Below are 24,348 nucleotides of genomic sequence, written 5' to 3' on the forward strand. Positions count from 1 at the left end.
AAAACTCGACAGCCTGCCTAGTTCCTTGCTAGTATGTCCCCCAGTCAGTCGTGGCCCTCCTGGGTTGTCCTGGCATCTATTAGTTGCTCCAGGGTCTTCATCACCGGGACCTGGATGTGTTTCTCTCACCTGTGAAAGGAGACGGTGCCTTTGCCTACTTTAAAAGGGTATTCCCATGCACATAATCATATCTATATTTGTAGATAATTAAAAGTTAAACATTTTTGCAAATATAAGTAATTAAAAATTCTGCAAAGTTTTAAAGATTTTCTCTAACTTTCTTAGTGGTGACCGTATGTTGTCTTGATCGGTTGCCAATGGTTACGACCACCAGTGCAGAAACTTTCTATGGTCTGGGACTTGTCAGGAACCCAGCTATGATTTTCTTATTGTAGTTGGGTTATCAGGCAGGGACACTACATGTATCAGAAGATAACCTGGCCACAATAAAGAAATCATGGCTGATTTTCTGACCTTAGAAAGTTTATGTATTCATTGTTGTATCAACGGGCAACTGATCAAGACAACAGACTGTGACCACAAGATATTTAGAGAAAATCTTTAAAACTCAACTTAACTTTTAATTATCTACAAATTTAAAAATAATAATGTACTGTACATGGGAATACCCCTTTAAGATAAATATATAAGTTAACTCTAAACTTCTCCCCAGTCCCCCTTATACCAGTAGTACACGGGTCCCCTACATTCATATGATGCGCCACCATTTTCCCTCCCCCTTGCAGCCCATGGCCACTTTATGGCCCTTCTGGAGTGATGATGTGAATATGGGATCTATACATCTGGCTGTATACATATCCATGTACAGTGTGTTTGGATGTTTGTGTGTATGGATGTTTGTTCTTCAATCACGCAAAAACAGCTGAACGGATTTGATTGAAATTTGGCACATAAATAGTTTGTAACCTTGATTAAAACATTGGCTAATTTTTATCCCGGTAAATGACTTCACATGGCTTCACAATGGTTATGAATTTATGTTCACATACTATAATAAACTGTTTTTTGCAGCACCTTATCTCAGCTTCGGAGAAAGACAGGGCTGTTATCTCTTTGTTTAAACACACGCTATCCCTCAGTGGATTGTGTATATGCATTTGCATATTATTTGAACTATTCCAGGCAGTGCTGACAAACTGACATGGGCAAACACCTTTAATCCAAATTGGCAGTTTGCTAATTTTCAAGATGTCTGGAAAAAGAAAATCTAATTTGTCGCAAACAACAAGAGCTATGAACATAGCCAGAAGTCAACAGAGTTCTCCTCAAGCAGAGCTGAGGGCGGTCATCGACGCCAATAACACACTCATTATATGGCATCCCAGAGAGCTGGCAGTTCAGTGGCAGGCCAGCTTGACCCCTGCCGAAATGCTGGAGCAGGCGGATCATTAACACCAACAACACGTTCATTATATGGTGTCCCAGCGAGCTGCTGAGATGCCGGAACAATCACAGGCATGGTGTGAGGAACAAGTTCAGTAGCAGGACAGCTTGAGAGCTGCCGAAATGCCGGAGCAGGCAAACCATCGACAGCAGCAATTTGCGGATCATCCACTCCAACAACCCGCAGACGAAGTCGTGGGCACAGGCTAGTAAACATATACTGATACCAGCAATGCCAGTGACTCCATAGAAGGTGCTGGGACATATATGAGATAAGCACTGAATGGACAGGACACTGAGCAGGCTAAGACACTGTTTACATGTTACAACTTTCACTGGTAGAAACAATTGTGAAAGACAGCACAAAGCGTTATGTCATGTAAGATGACAGGACATTATAGAGCCTTCATCCTCCTCGTCCTGCACTACATCTGGATGGCATCTGTCCCCTCCTCCTGACCCTGGCACATCCCCCCTGCTGCCCCCAGCCTTCCCCACCAAGGATAGGCAGCAGCCGGGCATGTCACACAGACCTTTCCCAGGGCGGAGCCAGCAGTGACACATCAAGGGCTTGTAAGCAGAGCAGGCAGGAGGAGGCTGGCGTACTGGCTCACATACAGGGCAGCTGCTAGCTCTCTCCTGCTGTCAGGTCCTGGGCAAAGGTGGCCAGGGAGGGCATCCCCCGAAAAGCAGGCACAGCAGTCCTCTCACCGAGCAGCCAAGGTAAGCAGGGTGTGCCAATTAAAGGGGCAGCTGCCCACCGCTTGTCTTTCTACCGATATGGAAATAGTTAAAAACTGCAAGTGAAATATGTGCCATGCAGGGACTTCTCTCCTGTCACTGCAGGGACTTGTCTGCTATTTCAGTAAGTTTAGGAAATGCTGTGGTCCACATGGGTGTAGCACTGGGTTATGTGGGCACCCCGGGTGTAATACATACATATCTGTATAGATGCTGCCTGTATATAGCACTGCACAGTAAGGAAATGCTAACAGCTGACAGTGTATATATCCTGGATAAGGTGCATGTTATATGGTGGCTGGTATGATATGTATAACCTGTACATCATCCATAGCATCTACTGACACTAGGACAAGAGCAACCTGTAGAACACTTCAATGAATGAGGCATATAGATATATTATATAATAATCTGCACATACCTCTAGCAATACAGAGACGTATTTATACATATATTATATAGGACCTTATATCCTGAGATGCAAATATCTATATCTATTATCCAGTCCATGATCATTAATTGTCAGAACTGGAAAGAATTGAAAAGGTTTTTGTCTGTTGCGATCAAATCCCTACCAGGTACGTTGTACAAGTGTATACAAGCACCTGGCAGAAGTTGGTTGCTGGGATCAAATGTCCTTTTGTAAATGCCCCAGTGACTAATGTTTTTGTATTGGTCAGCGACTTTTATAGGGATACTTGTGGTTCCTCCACACATGAAAATGGTTCCTTGTTTATTTTCAACACTTGCTGGTCCATGTCTGGTTGTGTTTACACAGTCAGGTTTTTAGATGCACTTTTTAGAACTAAAACTGGGAGTGAAATGAAAAAAAAAGAGAAGCAGCACTTTTCCTATATGTCTTCACACCCTTTAGGATCCACACTTGGCTTTAAAAACTGCATCTGAAAACCTGAACATGTAAACACACACTGCAGAAATGTTGCTAGTGGTTTCATGTCTTTACAAAACCAATGTGCAGTGATATATTAGTGGAACTATACACTGGGCCCAATATAGTCCATGGCCAAGAATGGCACTGCTTCTTACAAAAGAAGAAGCCAAACCTCTTTTCTAAACCTTGACAACTCCTTTTAACTAGATGGTGTTCACCACTGGTCCTGCTTTACTGATCCCGATATTAGATGGTATACACCACTGGTCTAGCTTTACTGATCCTGATATTAGATGATATACACAACTGGTCCAGCTTTACTGATCCCCATATTATATGGTATACACCCCAGCTTTACTGATCCTGATATTAAATGTTATATACCATTGGTCCAGCATTACTGATGCCCGATATTAGATGGTATACACCATTAGTCCAGCATACTGATCCCGATATTAGATGGTATACACCACTGGTCTAGCTTTACTGATCCCCATAATATATGGTATACACCACTGGTCCAGCTTTACTGATCCTGATATTAGATGATATACACAACTGGTCCAGATTTACTGATCCCCATATTATATGGTATACACCTCTGGTCCAGCTTTACTGATCCTGATATTAGATGGTATACACCATTGGTCCAGCATTACTGATGCCCGATATTAGATGGTATACACCACTGGTCCAGCTTTACTGATCCTGATATTAGATGATATACACCACTGGTCTAGCTTTACTGATCCTGATATTAGATGATATACACAACTGGTCCAGCTTTACTGATCCCCATATTATATGGTATACACCACTGGTCCAGCTTTACTGATCCTGATATTAGATGATATACACAACTGGTCCAGATTTACTGATCCCCATATTATATGGTATACACCACTGGTCCAGCTTTAATGATCCCCATATTATATGGTATGAATCACTGGTCCTGCTTTACTGATCCCGATATTAGATGATATACACAACTGGTCCAGCTTTACTGATCCACAGATTATATGGTATACACCACTGGTCCAGCTTTACTGATCCTGATATTAGATGATATACACAACTGGTCCAGATTTACTGATCCCCATATTATATGGTATACACCTCTGGTCCAGCTTTACTGATCCTGATATTAGATGGTATACACCATTGGTCCAGCATTACTGATGCCCGATATTAGATGGTATACACCTCTGGTCCAGCTTTACTGATCCTGATAGATGGTATACACCATTGGTCCAGCATTACTGATCCCCGATATTAGATGGTATACACCACTGGTCTAACTTCACTGATCCCCAGTAATAATTGGTATTCACCACTGGTCTATCTTCACTGGTCTCCAATACTAGATGGTGTGTGCCACTTGTGCAGCATCACTGGTACCCGGTACTCAGTTGTTATTGTGGTGGAAACTGCGTTGGACCGTTCATGCCTCCTGCTGTACTACCTGCTGGTGAAGTGTAGCGTTATACTGTGGCCATCTATGTAATATATGGGGAAGCCTAGTCCATCAGGACGCCCTCCATTCATACTCAGAGGGAAGTCCCAAATGGGTGCCCCCTATGTAGATGTGTTAAAGTGAAAGGCGTGAAAGATGTGAAAGGCAAAAAAAGTATTATACAACGCTCCAGTTTGTACATGTGACAAGGCCTTTAATATTGTTTAAGGAAGCTGCAGGCAATCTCAGATATTATGTTTACAGATGTCATTGGAGCCTGACATGTTCCAAACATTTCTAATAAACGTCAGGCCTCTCCATTTGGTAGGTCATGCAATAAATATTACATAGAAGAATGACAGGTAAGCTGCCTCAGACATTAGGGTTTTCTTTGATCCAAGATGCATTTTAATAGTAGGGATAGCTATAAGATGCAACATACGGAGAATAGCTAAAACCAGTACAAGAGAAAAATGGAGAATTTGACCGTAGCCAACCAAGCCTTGACACATCTGCCTTATGGATAAAAACTACTGTTTGCACGGCAGGCAGAGGTGGTCACAGAGGCGTCCTGCAGGGCAGAGAGCGCCCGTCTAATGCCAGATAATTTTTTTGTTTAATCTTGGTTAGCCGGAATCTAGAACAAGAAAATTTATTCAGCATCCTATTATAGGCCAGCAGAGGGCAGTTTGATAGAGAATGTTAGAGATGATAATATGGGAAAAGTACAGTGACTACTGGGGCGGGGGTGGAGGGGAGGTGGTCAGGCACTGCTGTCATATGGTGCGACTATTTGGGAAGAAGATACTGCTGAAACTACCAGCAGAAGAGAATATTTCTGTAATAATTAATGGGGGGCAAAATTATTGTACATGGTTTGTGTAACGCCAAGTTCACAAATCGTAGGTGTGACTATTTTTTTTGTATATTTTATAGGTTCTAACATTGTCCTATAACTACTTAGGACATTTCAGCACCTCCTCAGTACAGTATATCTTTGCTGGCTTTAGTATTGTGTAGCTTGCTCCTAAATTTGCCAAATAAGTATCTTTGATCTGTATAGGATTCACTTTCATGAACATTTGCTGAGCACCAGGGTTGTCTCTACATATTAGGACATCTAACAGTCATTGGGTAAGGGAGTAGAAGATTGCTTGAGGCTTCCGACATGCTGGTGCTTTTGGTTAAAAAGAAAAAAAAAAACACAAAAAAACCAGTCTTGCTAGCAATTTTTTGGGTGCCACAGGATAGGTGATAAGTTGCAGATCAGTGGGAGACTGACTGCTCAGACTCCAGCTGATCATGAGAACAGGAGTCATTCTGAATGGAGTAGTTGGTCCAGGCAGCACATGCACTGCTCAATTCATTTCAGTGGCAGTCCCAAAGATACAGCTAAATGTACAAGTTATAGAGGCTAATTTGCTTGGGCCACAAGTTGTGGAAACATAGCGATTTTTGGCTGCTGCAGAAACAAAATGCAGCATTTTACAACTCCATCAATGTGATTGAAATTTTGTTTAACCTTGTTACGCCTGGCACGTGGGGCCCCAAACTTAGGAATTGAGGAAATGTGGAGTTCTTTTTTGCAAATTTTGCTGTGATCTGGCTTGAATAGGAATGGGAAATCTAAAAGAAGCTCTTAGGCTAGATTCACACTAATATTAGGGCTTCCGTTGTTTGGGTATGCTTGCAGGAAACCTCATCTGCTGAAAAGGCAGTTACCTGCGGACCCCATAGATTTTCCATGTGAAGTTGGCAGAGAGAAAAGTCGTATTTTAAGTGAAATGGAGGACGGAGTGCCCAAACAGTCACACAACAGTGTTACCGTAAGCACATAAGTGTAACCATAGCATTAGAGATTTCCATTCTGTTTAATCCAATCCTGTAGCTAAAAAAACAGAGCAAAATGTGCAACAAAGAAATGCTGTGTCCTTATACCATTAAAAACACAGCAAAAATGTAAGAAAAAAAAAAGTTGCAACCAGCCTAAGGGTGCATTTAGTTTAGGCTTACTATGGTTTTTTGGGGGTTTTTTTTATTGAAAACTGTGCAGTTTTTGCATTTTACCTTTATTCTACCAATATCTAAACCAGAGGTTTTCAACCCAATGGGTGGTAGCATTACTGCAGTTAAAGTGCTGTATAAAGCCAGCCTTATACCTTCAAGTTTTTAATGCAGTTTTTGAAGCCAAGGCCAGCAGTGGATTGAGAAAAAAAAGAAAAGGAGAAGCACATGACCATAAAGAGGTTGTCCAGGCAAATTGTTAAATTTTATATAGGCCGGGGAAAGATGAAAAAACCTGAAAATCATACTCACCTGTCCCCGATGCTCTGGTGTCCTCCCATTGTGGCCCAGTCCTGCTGATCTGGGGTCTTCTGAAAGTGAAACTGCTCGCTGTTGTGACATCATGGATCCCTTCCACTGAAGCTGCTGATTGGCCTTAGCAGTTACCACTGAGACCAATCAGCAGCCTCAGGAAGAGACACGTGATGTTAAAGGCAGTGACATCTCAGGACCTTCCTTGAGGCCGGTGTGATTGGCCTCAGCTGTCACGTTTGGCTGGGACTTCTACAACTATGTCAACACTGGACTGAGAAGACCATGATGGGTGGCATCCGAGCATTGAGGAAAGGTCAGTATATTTTTTTTCCACTGCTCCCTGGCCTAGTTAAAGATTAAATGTAATGCCGTGTTTTGCTTGGACAATTCCTTTAATACCTACCCTCCAATTTTGATCCATTCCTGGTTTTGACTCCGAAAACTGCATGCAAAAACCTGAGTCTGTAGAAAAACCATCAAGGGGAGCCAAGCGTCATGGCACAAATCTGAAAGATGGCGAAAATGTTGGTAAATAAAGAAGGAAGACTTATAATGCGTCTTAGAATATCAGGTTCAGAAGTATGGTTACATAATAACTTGGCAGAGCTTTCCAGCCATTATAAGGTCGAAATTACTTCCTTGAACACATTCACGTTCTCTATAATTAACCTTCCACAGTTTGCGGTAATACATCTTACTACTACAGTATTATTATTACTCATTTCTGTACTTTGTAAATCCAGAAATTGCAAGGAACAAAAATAGAATACAAGCAAAGCCAATGACTGATCTCATTTATTTATATGAGGTTCAAGATGATGCCAAGATCTGTCATAAGATAAATCTATCAAATACCCAAGAAGCACAGAGGCTTGCTTTAATTTTTTTTTAATTTCACTGATGGAAACAGATCACAAACCTATTTTTTTTTTTAAACTGTTTGAAGTGTTTTGTCATATAGCGAAGATAATAAACAAGCCAAAAACTGAGATAATAAAAAGAAACAACAAATCCACAAATGTAAAAACAAAATAGAATGAAATAACAACAATAATAATAATAACAACAACATAAGAAAATCAGGCATGTAAATAACATGGTGTGCAAACAAATGGGTCGACAAGGGCCCAGGATAGGCAAATAAGACCAGCAACGAGACAGGGTAAGGCGAGACAGGAGAACAAAAGGGGAAAAAATAGGGGAGGACACCCAGGAAAAGGGAGACAAAAGTTCAACCAGGTAAGAGAGGTTGAGTAGCCCAAAATCTGTCCTGCGGGTTCCAGATTAAATGAAACCTCCATTCCTTATTATTGAGTAAAGCTGTCAGGTACTCCATGGATCGTGCATCCCTAATCCTGGAGTATAACTTGTCAAGGACCGGGGGGTCAGGCTTCCGCTAGTGTTTGGCAATCAGGCATCTAGTGGAGGTGAGGAGCAGGAGACGGGGGGGGGGGGGGGTTGCACAATTTGCTGGAGGGAAGGTGAAGAAAACAAGTTTTAAGGGACAAAGGAAGACTAACATCCAGCACCCGCTCCAGAAGGCCCTGGACGTGGCGCCAGTAGGGTTGGAGAAGGGGGCGGGTCCAGAAAAGATGGAATGTATTTGTAGGATGGGTACCACATTGCCGGCAGCAATCCGTTACAGCCCTGTCAATAGAGTGGAGGAGAGCCAGCATGCGGAACCAGTGCATCAATATCTTAAAGAAAATTTTCTTTATGTACAACACATTCAGAAGTTTTGGGTGCTCTGATTCAGATAAGGGACCATTCAGCACTTGAGATGGGCACCCCTAAATAGTTCTCCCATCGTGACATGTAGGGATACTTAGGTAAGACATCTGAGGTGGAATCTGCGAGGAGACGGTATATGCCAGAGATGAGCCCCTGTGGCCCAACGCCAATTTTAAAGAGTTTTTCAAAAAGAGTAGGAATAGGTGCTACGGGGCACAAAAAATAGGAGGACGATAGAGGAGAAACCTGAACTCACTGGGCCAGGGGAGGCCAAACCTGGATTAACATAAACCTATTTTAAGCTAGTGATTGTTATAGCTGGTGTTGAAAGCCCTCCAAACTTAAAAAAGAACCTGCCATGTTGAACTTGAACATAAGAGTCCTGTAGCTGATCCTATTCTGTTGTTGACAGCTTTCCCCTGTATGACTGTGTATAGAGAGATGACTGTCAGTCACTAAGTAGGACCACCCACTGGACACCTTTGCACATGAAGAGGACACGTTTTTCCAAAACTATTCATTAATTTACTTTCTGCTCGGTAACTTCCAGGCTGCAGATCTGTTTCATAGAGGGCAGTATGTAATATGATTTTATTTCACAAAATCTACAGTATGAGTGCAACATGTGAATAAAAGTCTACGGTGCATTAAAGCTTGGCAGATTTTTGCAGATGAATGGGCAGCAAGTATAGGAATTTCTGCACATTTCAGAGGAATAGCTTGTTTGCAGAAGTTTCTGCATCAAATCTTATAACCATATTATGACTGTATATTACCTATCAGTTAAAGACGACCCATTGAAGTTTCAGGGGACTTTGCTGTAGTTTTATGTGACTGCAAATAATTTTTTTTGTTATTTTACTCATACCATTCGACTAATTTAGACTATGACCCCACATAGAGGCCGCAGCAAAAAAGTGATGTGGGAAAACCTGTAGCAGAATTGCATAGAAGTTTTTCCCGCTGCGCTTTTTAAAAAAAAGTCTACTGAGGTTTCCTCTTGCACTTTCTGTTTCAATTATACCTATGGAAACGCTGGCAGTTTCCATATAGGTATAATTGACATGCTGCGATTTCCTAAAACGCAACGGTCAAACTAAATTTACAATTTATCGCAAAACAGTCCAACATACAGTGAGGCCATTGCTTCAAACACAGGGTTAAAATTCAGAAAGTCGCTTTTCATGATCTTACAATACAAAGTCCCATGCACGCAGCTCTGCCACATCAGGTTTTGTAAGTAATAAGCTGTTCTTCTCCTTCTGGAGTTGAACACCTCTGAACATGCCGCACATGGTGTACACAATTTTGATCTGCAAAACTAATAGAAAATCTGACATCTGAAGCTCCTGTAGGCTTACATATAAAATCAGAGGCCTACAGAGAGGGAGCAGAGACTCCATATACTTGACTGTGAGCCTTGTTACAGCTCCACAATAAATGAATGCAGAAAAGTCATCGCCCACAGCTTTATCACACACATTCTCACGTGCCGCATCACATCTTCTTTCTGGCATGTTAGTACATTACCTCTGGGGTCAGCCACTATCCAGGAGACTGGCAGTGTCTGTGTGTGGCAGTAACTGGCGGAGCTGTCAGTGCAACCCCTTCCCCGCTGTTAGCTGCAGTGCAGTAGTAAATTAACTCCCCATCAGCTGAAGGAAATCTATTTTTTACTCTTTGGTCTTTAATACCATGCTATCTGTCCATAGAGCTAGATGTGCAAAGGAGGAGAAGACAACGGATGATAAACGACAGAAATAACCATAGGGGATGCAACAAGCCACAGAGGATGTAAAAATAGTGTCTCATTGAGAGAATAAGAGCAAGTGCATGCATCAACAACACAGTCAAGATATCCCTCAATGTGTGACATGACTGTGTTGCCATAATGGGGGGAGGCTCCAAGTCCTCTTTCCTAGTAATGAGTGTTTGTTTCCTGTAGATAAATGGTTAAATAATCAAGGGCGATAAAGCACTCAGTACTGTAAGTACTTTCCTTTAACCCCTTGTGCAACAGAGAGCCTCGGTAACCTTGCCTGCCTTCTCTACCTTCGTCTAATGTCTGCTTCATTACTAATTAACAGGAGCAGCTGTATAACTAAGTGGGAATCAAAGCAGCTGCCTGCATCATGGCTGAGGGATAGGGCCAACTTGTGTTCTTGTGCACTTCAGGTGGTCTAACCTAAAGCGGCCATGCACACGATGATATACTGTATTATCTGCAGCTATAGGTAATTGTGGATGATATACGGACACATTCATTTCTATGGCCCCATAAACACACCCAGATGTCTTTCTGGGCTGTAGAAAAGAGTCGTAAAATACAGCGAACAATACACTGCAAAGATGTATTGACAGAGAATTGAGATGGTGAGCTGTATATGGGACAGCGAGTGCCAATGTCTGTAAAGCGCTGTGGTGTATGGTGGCACGATATAAGCAGAATAAATAAGTGCGTTTAAAAAAAAAAAAAAAAAAAAGAGAGAGAGAGAGACAGATACCTATCAATTTTTGTGGCTCTGTTCAGTCATTCAAATGTATGAGGCACAAAACGGGGTCCCAAGTGTTTCGTTTTCACTGACCCCTAACTAGGAATGGTGGAGCCCCGTGGTAAACTTTTACATAGGGGCCACTATGTGGCATAATATGTTCACACGGAGTTTTTTTGCACATGGATTATGACATGGAATATGCCTGAAAAAAAACACCTCCCATTCATTTCAATGGGAGTCACTTGCAGTTTTTTTCAGCTAGTGGAAAAAAAAATGCAACATGACCTATCTTCACGCGGATTCCGCGGCTAAATCAGCCGCAGCATCCACAGCTCGAGACTCCCTCCTCATTCATCCAGGACTAATCAGGAGCGGGATGCCGGGGAAAAGCCAGCAGTGGAAAGGGGAAGTTCCTCTTCACCTTCCGCCTTGTGAACTTACCCTTACAGGTAAAAAATATTTAGTTTCACCCATGAAATGTGTTACACAGCAGCAACATGGTGGGTGAGATTTCTATAGGTAAATTCCACATGTAGAAAAAAAGCAAGCGGCACCCATTTAAATCAAGCGGGCGAGCGGCACCCATTGAAATCAAGCGGGCGAGCGGCACCCATTGAAGTCAAGCAGGCAAGCGGCACCCATTTTCCGCATGGAAAATTCGGCACCCTAAACAGCGCCATTTTGCTCCGGGTGAATGGACCCTCAGAATCCCACCTCCTTAGGATAGGTTATCAGTATCCAAGTCCCAGAGAAGCCATTTAATTGTAGGATTTTTTTTTACAACATTCAATACATAGTATAAATGATATGCTTTTCTCTACAAATTGGTATAATTGTGATAATACCAAATTTACATACATTTTGTGTATTACTATTTTGCACAAAAAAGCACTGTCCCATTGCATTTTTCTGCCATCGCAGGTGTATGAGGACTTACTTCTATGGGATGACTTTCGTTTTAATTGGTATCATTATGGGATATGTACAGCTTTTTATTCCTATAAAATAAGTAAAATAAGCAAAAAAACATCTATTCTGCCATTTTATTTATTTTCTAAAAAATTTTCTGGGATAATCCTTAGAAAACTGTGTGCTGATTCTGTGTCTGGACAGTCCTAAGGAGATGCTTTAGGGGGCATTCACATGTAATGCGACGTTGATTCTGACACATAAACTCGTGTCAGAATCAGCACTACAAAACAGAATCCCATTGACTTCAATGGGTTCCATTTAGTGCGCGTAACACATTGAAATCAATGGGTTAAAAAACCTCCCATTGAGTTAATGGGTTAAAAAGCGCAGTAAATGGAACCCATTAAAGTCAATGGGATTCTGTTTTGCAGCGCTGATTCTGACACGAGTTTACGTGTCAGAATCAACGACGCGTTACATCGTGCGAATGCCCCCTTACCCTACTGCTTCCCCTTCCATGACTCATGTAATGTCATTTATTTTGTAACGACTTTGTTCCAGAGGATGGAGGAGCTCATATGACCTGTATCCAACTGAAATTAGTAATATGTTTTTATAATATGGGTTCTTATAGTATAGTATATGAAGGTTTTTGTTGTTTTTTTTGTGCATTTTTTTTATTTACACTTTGACTTTTGTTTTTTGTTATATATATTTTATCGAGAAGGAAAGGCAATAATTTTGAAATGATGAAGGTAATGGTAATCAGAGGATTTAACCCTTTAACTGGAGATGAGCAAAACAATTAGTAACAAACTGGTTTTGACCTGAATTTTTGAAAAATTATGTTTTTAAACAAAACTTAAACCATTGCAATTTGTCTCAGGCAAATGAAATGGCTGCCTCGAAATGTATTGCACATTTAGGGTCCATTCACACGGAGTAAGCGCGCGCTCATTTTAGCAAATTACACATGTAAAGAATACTCGTGTAAAAATAAGACTCTCATTTACTTCAACGACTTTTTTTACACGTTTTTTGGCGTGTTTTTTACGTTTTTGGCGCGTATAGAAAAGGCCATTGAAGTCAATGACACCAGGACTCCGGCGCTGCAAGGCTGCACTGCTAACCACTGAGCCACCGTGTGGCCCCTTCAGCCTTCCTTACCTTGGTCATGTCCCTGAGTATCGCACACCTTGTGCTTTTTAATACTTCAGTAACGTTGCAGCTCTGAAATATGGCAAAACTTGTGGCAAATGGCATCTTGGCAGCTTCACGCTTGATTTTCCTCAGCAGTCTGTGGGTGATTAAATCACCAGACCCATATAACATGTCCCCACTACCTTCTTAAAATAGTTGCTCCCCAGCAACTACACTTCCCTCCCTAACGAAAATGCATAGATTTCTAATTAAGGCTAAGGCCGCACGGGCCGTAATCGCAGTGCTAAAGCGCTGCGGAGAGAACCGCTGCGTGATCACATTGCGGTTCTTTCCGCAGCGCTTTGAAGAGAAAGTTCACAGAGTTTTCCTACGTGGACTTTCTCTTCCCATTATATCTATGGGAACGCCATCGACGTTTCCGTAGATATAATTGACATGCTGCGATTTGCAAAGTCGCAACGGCTTTGCAAATTGCAACGTGTCTGCACTGCGTTTTTTTCCACAAAGTGGGCATGGGATTCACATGAATCCCTTCCCCGTTGCTTGCACTGTAAAACGCCGCGATTTTTCCCGCAGCATCTCCGCTTTACGTCCCGTGGGGCCCCCGGCCTAAGAGTCCCATAAATGTATATCGTGTATGGTTTAGCGATGCACATTAGCCACAATACTGTGAAGTTAAATATACAATGCAGAGCCCAAGCAATACATGGAACACAGCCAAGATCTTAAAAAGCAAGGTTAGCTAAGGTTTACTTACAGCAACCAGCCCAGCTCAGGGAAAAGATAACAGCCCAGCTCAATGCGTTTCACTTGGTAAATGTCACCAAGTTCATCCGGAGCCATAGACAAAGTTAATTCAGGGATCTATGCCTATCAATATTGTAGTGAAAACTGCAGTTCCCAGAGCTCTGATGGTAGGCCCTAGTACTAGACTAGAAAACGCCGAACAATAACATGGCACCTTCTTATATATTTAGCTGCCACGAGACGCTCCGCCTCATCCACTTCCATTTCTCCAGGGAGCCAATAGAAACACAAGAGTCCTGTGTCCTGTGAGGTTTTGGTAGTTGTATTGAGCTTTGGTAGTACCATTGGTGTCCACATTGTGCTACACCAGACCTGGGCAATGTACAACCCGCGGGCCACATCCGGCCCTCTGACTGTTTGAAGGACCTGTGATGATGGCATCACAGCCTATCACCAGGATAGGCTATGACTCATTAGTGGACGGAGCCACACGGGACTGTGTGCTTTCTGCAAACTGCCGGCAATGGGGGCTGCTGGATGATAAAGAGAGAAGAGACAGCATGTGGGAGCAAGATGGGGGAACTAGGGGCAGATGTAGGGGGGCAGTTAAACTGAATGCAGATGGAGGGGGGATATTAAACTAGGGGGCAGATGGAGGGTGACATTAAACTGGGGCAGCTGGAGGAGAATATTAAACCATGGGGGGTAGCTGGAGGGGGACATGTCTGCTTCTAGTTGCCACCAGTTTAATGTCCCCCTTCCCTTCCCCAGTTTAATGTCCCCTCTAGTTTCTGCTAGTTTATACTGGGGCACCAGGAGAGGGATTTAATACTGTGGGACATTTGGAGGGAAACTTTATAATGTGGGGGTGTATAATGTTAGGGTGACTGTAGGAGGATTTTATTTTGTGGGGCACGTGGAAAAATGATTGAGAATTAGCAGAGTCAGCGGAGAAATGGGTGGAACTAAATTTGCCGCTGTGCGTGTGGCCCTCTAGAACCGTTACAATTTCTCATGTGGCCCCATGTAAAAATTAATTGCCCACCCCTGTGCTACACAATACATACCGTATACTGATCACATTTTCCAGTCTACCGATTGACTGTTGCAGCAGTAGCAGCCTGCTTCTGTCTTAAAAAGGATCAGTTGCATTAATGAGTTCCTTTACCCCGTAATCTTATAATACTTTATGCATGTAGATCAAGTTTTAGAGCAAGCAGTGATATTACATCACATACTGAAATCTGCAAATCCAGATTGTAGGACAAGGAAAATGAGTTAATTTATTGGAATGCAGAAGTCTGATAAATAAATGTTTCTCTTCATGTTGATTCTTCAGACTCTAGAGCCCAAACGTTATTCACACCCCTTTGTAGGAGAAAATAGCAATGTAGCCTCGAGGATTGTTTTCCCCACCCTTATTGAATTGCAGAATTATCTTTTATCTACACAGCACTGATGATACATGCAGGAACTTGTGCGTTTTCTATTATTCTCCCGACTCCCCTGTCTCCTGCACTCAGAACCAGCAGTACCATAGAGTTGGGAAGGGAGCTGGGAGGAGAGTATGTGCACAAAAGCTCCAACATACCACATCAGCGTAAGTAAAAGCTAATTGTACAATTCAGCAGAGCAAACAGTGTTGGTGTGAATGGGAGGGGCTTAAGGTTCACGATTACCTTAATGGGAGGAGACAATTACATGTGGAGGGGGGGCTATTATCCATGTGGAGGGAGGAACTATTATCCAATGTAGGTGTAACTATTACCTGTAGGGGGCATTATTAGTTTTTTGCGGGTGCTTACCTTGTGGGAGCCATAGACTGTATTTCAGAATTTATGTGGCATTACATCATGTATGTCACTTTTGTAGTGTTATGCATATAAGGCAGTTGGTGCCCTAGTGGGCCCTGATAGGATGGCTCATATCATAAAAGTAGAAGGATTATCTCTGACTGCATGGAGTAGCATAGGAAATAGTAATGGTCTAAGTGGCAAGAACTGTGCATAGACCTGAGGGCCCGCCCTTGTGCACCAACTGCCTCATTTGTATAAGACTTCAAAGTTGTTTCTCTCCAAGTCCCAAAAGTGACAGATATAACGTACTGTATATTGTATATTACTGTAATGTGCTCTGTTACGTGGTGGTGATAGTTGAATATGCTTGGGGAAGATGATGGATTCCTTAAATAAAATGTATTATTAAAATTGATTTATTGTAATTTACTTTACTACTATAAACTTTTAGCAAGTTATATATATGTTTCTAATCTCATTAAAAAAAATACTAAAACTTATTTTGAGTTATTTTTCTCAGTACTTTTTCAATTTATTTAGACCCAGGTTTTGATTCCAGGATCACACTTAAAGGGATTCTACCATTAAAAAACTTTTTTTTTCTAGGTAACACGTCGGAATAGCCTTTAGAAAGGCTATTCGTCTCCTACCTTTGGAAGTGATCTCCGCCGCGGCGTTCGTTCGAAATACCGGTTTGTACCGGTATGCTAATTAGTTCTCTCGCAGCGATGGGGGCGTCCCCATTGCTGCTCGAAAACTGACTCCAGCGCCGCCTCTGTCTTCTTCTGCATCCTCCCTTCCTTCTTTGGCTTGACGTCGGACGCCTGAGCAGTACGCTCTGTTCGGCAAGCCAAAGAAGGAAGGGAGGATGCAGAAGAAGACAGAGGCGGCGCTGGAGTCAGTTTTCGAGCAGCAATGGGGACGCCCCCATCGCATCTCCTGTGCTGGGGGACGCCCCCATCGCTGCGAGAGAACTAATTAGCATACCGGTACAAACCGGTATTTCGAACGAACGGCGCGGCGGAGATCACTTCCAAAGGTAGGAGACGAATAGCCTTTCTAAAGGCTATTCCGACGTGTTACCTAGAAAAAAAAGTTTTTTAATGGTAGAATCCCTTTAATGATATATACTTGAGTATAAGCCTAGTTTTTCAGCACAGTTTTTGTGCTGAAAAAGCCCCCTCTGCTTATACTCGAGTCAATAAGTTTTCCCATTTATGTTGTGGTAAAATTAGGGGCCTTGGCTTATATTCGGGTCGGCTTATACTCGAGTATATATGTTAAGTAAGGCCTTGTTCATATCTGCGTTGGTAATCTGTTCAGGGGAGTCCACATGGGCAAGCGGTGTGCAGTGAAAGCACATGGACCCCATAGTCCATGTGCTTTCTGCACGGTCTCCGCATGAGTCATGTGGACAGGAAAGTAGATTGGGGTCCGTGTGCTTTCACTGCACACTGCTTGCCAATGCGTTTGGTAGTCCATTCAGGGGTCCCCATGTGGACTCCCCAGAACAGATTACCGACGCAGATGTGAATGAGGCGTAAGACACACTACTCCTTGAACCACTCCACTGTTCTCAATGGAAGGCTTTCCTCCTATGCACACAACTGAGTATGCTGCTGCTGTGGGGCTGAATTTGAAGCATGACATTCAAGTGCATTACATTATGCAATCACATATATGGGAGCTTCTGATTTATTCTGTTGCAGTGTTTGGATAGGACCTGCTCTATATTCATCCACGTCCTCGTAATGGATCAGAAGCCACCATAGACATAAATGAATAACGAAATACACTCAGTTGACACTCGGTTTTCACTCTGTGTCATCCATGTGAATTCCACTGCAAACTCTGCCTCATATCGTTTACACACGATTATGTGCAAGGGGTCTTATTAATAGCAAGTGTGCCATATTAGTGATGAAAGAACCTGCCATTGTGAATAATGGAGGTAGTGTTGCCAGTAGAGGGACCGCTTTCCAGCTATCATTAAATCTAATTCTGGGTTCAAAACCCTGATTATACCTAATGAAAAAATACATAGAATAAAACTTAATAAATAAAACAGATCTCCCAAAAACCTTAATGTTCACTGCACTGAGGTGACGTCACAGTGCAGTGGATACTAATAAGGCAATAGCCAGGTGAAAGTGACCATTGATCGTGTGAAGGCCCCTTAACACTGGGAAAGAGGATGTGTACAATGTCTGATGTAAGATCAGCTCACCTTAGAGATACACATTTGTGATGTCAGATCACCTGAGAGCTGTTAATCTGCCAGAATACACGTGTGTTGAAACAGTAGCATCATACACTTGTGATTAGTTTACTGGAGTGAAGTCCAATTGTGATGTCACATCAACTAAGTTTATTGAAATTCTGGATCTGAATGAGCAGTAGTATGTCATGGGTATACCATATGACCCTTATAATGTCAGGCAGGGGAAGTGTGTAGTGAAGGGAAAATATGGGTGGTGGTGGGGGGTCAATTCAAACAGTTATATCTCAGGTATTATAAAACAGAAACTTGCTTCTGGGATCATATGAAAGAGGATATTCTCATAATTCATGTTGCACTAATGTTATCAATAGAGAGGTAAAGTAAAGACTAAAAGATACAGGATTTCACAGAAAGGAGCCAAAGTGTTTTCAGTTACACTGTGTGATCTACATACATATAAATACCTTGGCAATGGAAATATTGTCTCCATAGTACAAGTACTGTGCTTTGCTGCTGTAGATATATGCTTTACTTGAGTATGTATACTATATAACCAGATGCAGTTAGACAAACGCATTTATCACAGTTGGTACAAGGCAAGATACTTCATGTTTCATGCATATCCTCTGCCAAAGACTTGTCACATGAGTCTGTTCACTGAGTTGAGGACACTGGGAAGCCAATACTAGAGTGCAGGTGTATTCTACTAGGACTTGAGTATGTATAGCTGGAACACCAGACGGACGTCTTCCCAAACATGCTGTTCTTATAAGTGATGCATTATTTGCATATGACAGAGAAACAGATGGGAGAGGATTTAATTCTCAGTAACTCTCTTAGCCATGTAAATTAGATTTGTGCTACAGAAATGTGATTTAAAAGGTAAACTATATTTATCAGTCCTGACCTGTAGTAAAATGAAGACCAACATAGTAAACCTAGGGGATACACAGATGTCCAATACTATAAACATCACTGTACTTAACGTTCAGACCCATTTAGATGTCATAGCTTTCCTTTCACCCCCTATCTCTGTTGTCTATTGACAATATTTAGCCAATGCTCAAATTCTTCTATTACCTAAAAATGATACCATATAAATACTGTACTCGGTTCTTGTTCTTATAGAGTAATGCTCCTAAAAGTTTATAGAGAAGCAATCTGCTCTGCCTTTTATCTCTGGCAAGGGCGAGTAGCATAAACATGTAAGATTATGATTCATAACTTGCAGTCTTGGTCTTTTCGGCGCCCTCTTGTCAGAGCTTTGTGAGTATATTGTCATCGATGAAGTTGGACTACTAGATACTAATGTATATATACACTGTAGGTCAAGACCTAGGAACCCAGCTCTCCAAGGAAATAGAAAGTGTGAGTGTGTGTGTTCTACATATGACCCTGAAAACCGCTAGGATCTCAAAATGTTACTTTCTATAGTAAGGATCACTTTTGGTTTGAATCTCCTGCCCAGACACAATTCTTTGTTTTGAGATGTATATACAGTATATTAATGTGTATATGGATATATGTTCTAAACACATTGATTTGTTTATAGAGTAGGTAGGAAGGAATAAAGCATTCCCAAATTCTCTTCTGTTATTATTCTTTCTATTATAACATCCTATTATAACTAAATAGATGCGTAATGATCTCTACTAACCAGCATGTCTTGTTATTGTGTCTTCCTTTAAACTATGTGCATGTTTGACCTTTCCCACCTTTTAATAACTAGGCCTGATTTCCATATCTAAGAACCAGATATAAAGAGAAGTCTGTGGGAGAGATCAAAGCATCTTGTAGTACATTGTGAAGTACCCACAGCAAATACTTCAGTAAAGTAGATGACACAGACAATAAGATATACATCAGATAGCAATTATTTCTACCGCCTTAGCATTTGTAGTAGCCTCTGGTTGAATATAAGAAGCAAGCTTTATGAGGTCTATGATTGAGTAAGAATACATGTCTTATGGACATTAAGTAGATTTTCATTGCAGTTTACATCTTATATAGCAATAATTGTATCCATGCAATGGACTGAAAGTGGCATTATTGATATTCAGACCTTAGCTCACTTACATGTGCCTTCTATTAACTGTATATACTGCTACAATTAAGAGATTAAAGTCCCTTGCACAAGACGTCTTCTAGTTCAATGTGCTATCCGGGTTTTTCCCAGATAGTATACTGACCTATTCAGTTTGAGCTGCAAAGATCCTATTCCTGTCTGGTGTTGTGTCCGTGTTACAACCACAAACTTCCTCTACTGTGTACACAGTGATCAAGAAACCAGGGTCGGTTATAAACCATCCAAGCCTTCTCTTTGGAATTTTCATCTGTCACTGACCTGTAGGTGCAGAATGTAGTGCAGCTGCTAACTCTGCAAGGATGTACAGGCAAATCCCTGCAGAGTTAATTGTAGACTGTTCAGAGATATAGTCAGTGGGTAGGGGCCTCATGTCAAATGTTCACCTTGGGGCCCCGCCATTCCTAGTTTCACCACTGGACCTAGCCTAAGAATAGGACATGGCTAAATCCATATTTATGGCTCAAGTATGGTAATGGGAATTTAAGCAATCATGCAAGCAGGGCTGGCTCAAGTTATCATACATATACCACATTTGTAGTCTCAATACAATTTTGAACAAACTCTGTACTAACCCCCCCCCCCCCCAAAAAAAAAAAAAAAAAAAAAATTGCATCTACGTCATGGATTCTATTAAGAATGCAAACCATGCCATAGTGTTGGTTTTGTCTCATGGCAAACACCACCTTTACCCAACAGTTCCTATTGGCTTACAATGTGGTCTGTTGAGGTTTATCAGTTCATGCTTTTATACTTACGCTTTTTTCCTCATTACAACTACAGATATACACATACACTATATACAGATATACACTACAAGTCCCAGGGCAGACCAAATGTACAGGGAACGAATTAATAAACATTATCAAATCAACAGGATTAAAACTTTCACTGCTTATCTATCACTTATCTGCGGTCACTCACATACCAGCTGTTACAGAAGCACTATACATCACATGGAGATGGGGATAATCATACACATTAGGTAGAGTGTGTGCCTACATAGGCGTGTGGAGACTTACAAGTCATTCCTGCTCCGCTAGGGATTCTGGGTTAAAAAATATGCAAATCTATTCTACACGATGTAATTAGGAGAACAGTGCCTCTGTATCCTGCCCTCTAGGGACAGCCCCCTTAACATCATCCATGACTCAGTTAAAAAGCCTACTGACATGATGCGGAGTTTATTGCCAAATTAGTGTTTCTATTCCCTTTAGGGAACACAAGAGGTTGTAGATGGACAACAGCACGTTTATCAAAGGTTTTGCTAATGAAACTGATATTTTCAACTGAGCAGTGGGCACCATTTGTCACGTGCTGAAGCTGGCCTTGTCGCATGTTTGGCCGTGGATTTCAACCTTTGCAATGCAATCCTAATTTCATCATTATGTCAGGTGCACTTAAACCTGGCACTTAGAAAGGGCATGAGACAGGTAAGCAATGAAAGAATACCAAATAAACTTGCACTCAAAACAACTCTTTAACAAATGGAATTCAAGGTCTACACTCTTACTGGTTATCTTAGCAATTGTTCTTATGCAAAACTACCCTCCATCTATAACAGGAGAAAAATAAAAATACCAGCATAAAAATAGAAGTTCCATTAACCTAATTAATAGTCACTGTATTCCCTCTCCTCAACCTTCTCCTGTCCGTTTCAACTGTTCTCTCTGGAACGCCCCTTCATTGTGCAACAAGCTTGAGTTTATTCATAACAGGTTCTTTGCTAATTCTCTTAACCTGCTAGCCTCCACTGAAACCTGGATTCAGCAGTCAGATACAGACTCCCCTGCTGCTTTCATGGTGATCTACATGTCTCTCATTCTGCAAGGCCAGACAACAGGCAGAGTTGAGGGATAGAATTACTTCTATTTCTATAGTGCACTTTACAGGTCATTTTCCCAGTACCCTTACTCACCTTCCCCTCATTTGAGGTACACGCCATCAGACTTTTTTGCCCACTCTCCCTGCGAGTAGCTGTGATCTAGCTGTGATCTCCCCTTGGCTCACCCTAACAATTCCTGGACTGCTTTGATTTTTGGCTTCCCTTCTATATCTCTTGTGAAATTCCTACCCTCATCATGGGTGATGTTAACATCTCCATTAACACCCTTGTATCCCCAGCTGCCTCCCATACTCTTGATCTGATCTTTCTTCAGTCTCTTTCAGTTTCTAAATTTACTTCTCTCCCAATTTCTGACCATAAACTTCTGTCTCTTACTATCAGTATTTTCTCTCCTTCTCTCTCTGAGAATACAATATAAACATATCACCCTCATCCACAAAGCTCTGCATAATGCTGCACCTCCGTACATTTATTCCCTCATCTCTGCCTACCAACCAGTCTGTGCTCACCATTCGGTCAATGATCTAAGACCCACATCCTGTATTATCAGAAACTCCCAACCACATCTACAAAATTTCTCCTGAGTTGCAGCACTTCTCTGGGATACCCTACCATGGACAGTCAGGTTAACTCCCAACTTCTATAGCTTCAAACACATCCTAAAGACACGTCTTCAGACAGGACAATCACATTTCCTAATATAAATCCTTCTCCGTAAAACTAACCCTCTTCTGTTCACACAACTTCCCAACATTATTCCCCAGGACATGATGCCTTTACCGGAATGTAACACTGTAGGACCAGACACTTATGATCTGTTCATAAAAGGACACTGGCTGGTGACGGCTCATATATCTTTATTTATTTGTATAATTATAATTAACATTTTTAATAAATGGCTTGTCCACTGTATTAGCAAAGCTTTGCTACCTCATATGTTGCTCCTGCTACTTCTTATCACACCCCCTCTACTCAATAGATTGTAAGCTCTTCTTGCGAGCAGGGCCCTCACTCCTCTTGTTTGAATTGACGTATTACTCCTGTAATGTCTCATTTTGTCTGTACTTGAGCCCTGCAATTTGCAAAGTGCTGTGGAATATGTTGGCACTATAGAAATAAAATGTATTATTGTTATACTTCACTTATTTTGCTACCTGGTAACCACAAAGAGGCATGTCAACTGCTGGTGACAGATCTTACCATGACTTTATGTTTTTTATATTCATTGACTAATGTTAACCCAAGTTGGAGTCTGTTGAAAAAGTGATTGGTCTCTAAGCTAGAGAATTGCATGACCTTGTCTACCTGCTCACCTGAAAATATTTTTTAAATTTTTGAAAATATTATTCATATTAGAGATATCGAAAATCAGGAGCAGAAACAAGTGTTTTTTTTTAGAGAAAAGGGGTTGTCCTCATATTCCCTATTAAAACATAAGGAAATATATAATGGAGAGTCACCAATATAAAGTTAGCACATATGGCATATTGTTGAACATATTCATTCTACATCTAGAAAACTGGTGTAGGTTGGAATAGTTGTGGCGCATTTTTGGCACATGGGCCTTTTTTGCACCAAAGATGTCCCACATCCCTCTATGTACATCCTGGTCACCACTTTGAAAGGGAATGCACCTGAATTATTAAGCGTTCAGAGCCTTTTCATAATTCAGACGCAGTTAGTGCCCGTCAGGGACTTCATTAAGACAGGCGTAGAGAGCGCCATTCTTAAAGAAGTTGTCCAGGCTGAACTTAATTTTCTAATTAGGCTGGGGGAAGTGAAAAAAACAACACATACTCACCTGTCCCCGGTGCTCTGGTGTCCTCCTTGGGCGGTCCTGTCCTGTGGCTCGGCTGCCTTCTTGCTGCAGAATCCCAGTTCCCTTCCACTGCGGTGGATGCTTCTAATAGAAGGCAGCAACGGAGCTGCAGGGCTGGACCACATAGGGAAGCACTGGAACACTGGGGACACGTATGTATTTTTGTTTTTTTTCACCTCCCCTGGCCTAATTAATAAATAAAATTTTAGCCTGGACAATGCCTTTAATAAATCTTCCTATTATTGTTAGCAGTCTACTAACTGCTTCAACATTATATCTCAATCTGTCCCGAAGACAAGGTAAAATAAAAATCTAATGTTATGTATTTTTCAAAATGAGTGGTGGGACCTGCATCTATCAATCATTTATGGCGTATACTGTGGATTTGTCATAAATCTCTATCACAGAATGTCAACTCGCACTGTTTTGCAGGGAGTCTTCCAGTGTTGAAGACCCCTCACCCAATCACTGTCAGTTGCACCTGGATTTCTGGTATTTCATTACTTAGAATTACTTAGAGGGATGGTCTGTAACACTCTATATTTGTCTATACAGCAGTGACATGTGGTTGGACAGTACAATAATGCTTTTCCTCCAGCATTGCCGGGAGCTGTTTGGAATGGTCCATTAGTCTGAGACTGCATGTGGTGCAAATGCAAAGTTTCCCATCCACAGGTTGCAGAAAATTACACACAGCGGACATGCTTCAGTTTGCAAAACTGTTGCAG

At 41.6% G+C, this 24,348-nt stretch overlaps 1 protein-coding gene across 1 annotated transcript in view; it reads left to right on the forward strand.

Annotated features, from left to right (window-relative positions):
- Positions 1-2,023: 2,023 nt before the first annotated feature.
- Positions 2,024-24,348, forward strand: part of CDK18 (cyclin dependent kinase 18) — a 99,268-nt gene continuing 76,943 nt past the window's right edge. The window contains exon 1 of the mRNA XM_075264173.1: positions 2,024-2,127. The gene's annotated coding sequence lies outside the window, so the exon portion shown is untranslated. The remainder of the gene's footprint in view (positions 2,128-24,348) is intronic.

The sequence above is a fragment of the Leptodactylus fuscus genome, chromosome 2 (assembly GCF_031893055.1).
Source record: "Leptodactylus fuscus isolate aLepFus1 chromosome 2, aLepFus1.hap2, whole genome shotgun sequence".
Classification (NCBI taxonomy): Eukaryota; Metazoa; Chordata; class Amphibia; order Anura; family Leptodactylidae; genus Leptodactylus; species Leptodactylus fuscus.